Source organism: Eumetopias jubatus, unplaced genomic scaffold, assembly GCF_037043125.1.
Source record: "Eumetopias jubatus isolate StellerSeaLion01/CBP00866 unplaced genomic scaffold, mEumJub1_p1.0 scaffold_278, whole genome shotgun sequence".
Taxonomy (NCBI): Eukaryota; Metazoa; Chordata; class Mammalia; order Carnivora; family Otariidae; genus Eumetopias; species Eumetopias jubatus.
The window spans coordinates 26911-29512 of record NW_028275084.1 but is presented as its reverse complement, the minus strand read 5'-3'; the positions used below and the strand labels follow the sequence as shown (position 1 = coordinate 29512).

General features: G+C 44.9%; 1 pseudogene; it reads right to left on the bottom strand.

The window, feature by feature from the left end:
- On the bottom strand, positions 1–702 carry LOC114203008 (protein BTG3 pseudogene; annotated as a pseudogene).
- Positions 703–2602: the final 1900 nt, after the last annotated feature.

Here is a 2602-nt window from a genome sequence, read left to right as displayed (position 1 = left end):
CTAACTTTACTACTATGAGTATGAACTTTTAACTTTTAATGTGGTCAGGCTTATTCTACCTTCTCTCAACACTGACACCAACAGAATCAAAAGCAGCTAGTGAGGTGCTAACATGTGAGGATTAATCCAGTGATTCTGGTCACAATGCATTCCAGGAGGAGGTACCCATGTTACTGGAATTGGGTGATATGGTTTATTCTTTCTTCCCTGATTTGGATAACCAAATGGAATAGGAGGAGGGTAGTGATTCTGATGACCATTTCCTCGGTAAGTTCCTGGCTTTTTTCTGGGCAAAGGGTGCCACACCGGAAGAGGAGGGAATATCAATTCTGAAATCTGGTACACAGGGCTTGGGGTTGCAGTCACCGAACTGGGCTTCACTTCTACTTCCTTACTTATTTCTTCATCTGAAGAAGAGGATCCTTAATGATAATCAGAGGTAACCTTATCAAGGGCCCTGGTAACTTTCTTGGAGATTTCATCCCTGTTCTCATCCTCATTTTCAAAGCTGGCAACAATGAATGCATTGTTTTTTTCTCCATACCGACAGCACACCTCACACGGATCCACCCACAGAGTGAATTCCTTTGGTAAGCCTAGATCACTGTACAAGATGCAGCTGTTCTCACAGGCTTTCAGGACATCATGTTTTCGAACTAGCCTTGTGAAAAAGAAGACAACAGCAGCAATTTCGTTCTTCATCTTTACCGCCGCCGCCGCCGCCGCCCTGGGGCCGCAGATTTGGCGGTCCCGACCGTCTCCGGGCCGGGAACCGAGGGCGCCGCCTCAGCGGGCCGGCGCTCGGCGGCAAGCCTAATCCGGAGCGTGTGGCTCTCGCGTCGTCGGGCGACCGAGCGCGCGCTGAGAGGGCGGGCGGGCAGGAGAGCGCGCGCGGGAGCACAGCCCTGAGGCCGTTGATTTTTTTTTTATTTCAACAACTTATTTTCCATTTCTAAGGAGTCTTTCTTTTCTCTGATTGTTCCTGTTTTGTGGCATCTAGCTCTTGTTTTATTCATACTATGTTTTCTTGAATTTTACTGAGAATATTATCATTTTTTTCTGCAATTCTCTTTTGTTTCCAAAATTCCCAGATTGCTCTGGGATCAGTAGTTTTATTTGTTTACTTTATTCTTTTTCTTTCATGCTGCAGTTTCTTTTAATTTGCCTGAGGATCCTTCGTTATCCATTTCTAGTAAGGGATAAGACTGGTAGCTGGTTTCTCTGTTGTTGTAAAAGCAGGGCTGTTTTCTAAATAGGGCTCTCCTCCATGAGGAAATTCTGACAGGAAGCTTTGTGTGAACTTGGGGGAGGTGGCAACTGACAGGCTATGAGTTGTCCAAATACCAAAATGAGGAGGCTTTATTCTGTGGTACCAAATGCCATAGGACAAGTCTGAATGTTCCCTACAGAGTTTGTAAAATGACTTTAGAGATTTTGCCTGAAGGTAAGTACTGGAGCTGCGTGTTCTCTATGTGGGTGAAAAGCGCAGGGAGATAGGGGTTCTGACTGATGCTGATATCCCATGTGCAGGCCTTCAGGTAATCTTTTTCTCACCTCATCTCCTGACTCTCATCCTCCACTGTACCTGCAGACACAGTCCAGAGCATCTCCAGGTTCCCACATACTGACTGATGCCCATCAACTCAGCCTCTCCCCAACCTTCCTCCACCTAGGTCTCCAGAGGGACAGGGAGCTTCCCATACTTTTCATCTCAGTCCGGCCTCATCTCACTCTAGTCCTAGCAGCTAATATTTACTGAATGCTTATCCTGTTCCAAGTATTCCAAAAGTACAGTGTCACTTAATCTTTATCACAACTTTACCTGAACCTTATGAAGTAGGTGTTATTATTATCCTCATTATATAGGAAGAAACAGAGGCTACAGAGTGGTTAATTAACTTAATATTATTAAATATTAATTATTAATATTATTAGCTCAATGTTACATTTCAGTAAGTGACAGAACTGAGATTCAAACCCAGATGATCTGAATCCACTAGTTCTATTTTGAACCACTATGTTATATTCTCACTCCTGCCCTAGCCTGTCTTGGCCTCTGACTATTTTGAAGATTGTAAGTCTCATGTCTGTGGAACCTCTAATTAGTTATGGGACCCAAAGTAAGTCTTTCTTGTCTCAAAGTTAAAGTCAGTGTCAGAAGGGACCAGGATTGGGGCCTTGCCACACCAAACCCTCTCTCATATCTGCAACCTTTTTAAGATGATCAGTGTTAAGTGACCTTTCTCTGGCCTCAGTTTCTGGGCTCCTCTGGATGTTTATAGGAAAGAAAAATGCCACCTTGAGCCAACATAGCAAACAGACAGACCCAGCACTCTAGTATGTTTAGCTTTTATTCATCTACAGCTGGGTGAGGGGAAAAAGGGAGGCATGGAATTGGCCCCTCTCCAGGCAAGATGCCAACCCCAGCTCTTGGACAATCCTGGATTGTATGGGCCTCGGTGCCATATTCAGAGTCTTCCCCACCCTTCAAGATAGTTCCTCTCTCTCAAGAGAAGGAATACCTGAAGGTGTAAAAGAGCAAGAATTTGGGGATCAGCTCAGACTCTATGGATGTAAACAACAGACCCAGCCCAGAGGTGAG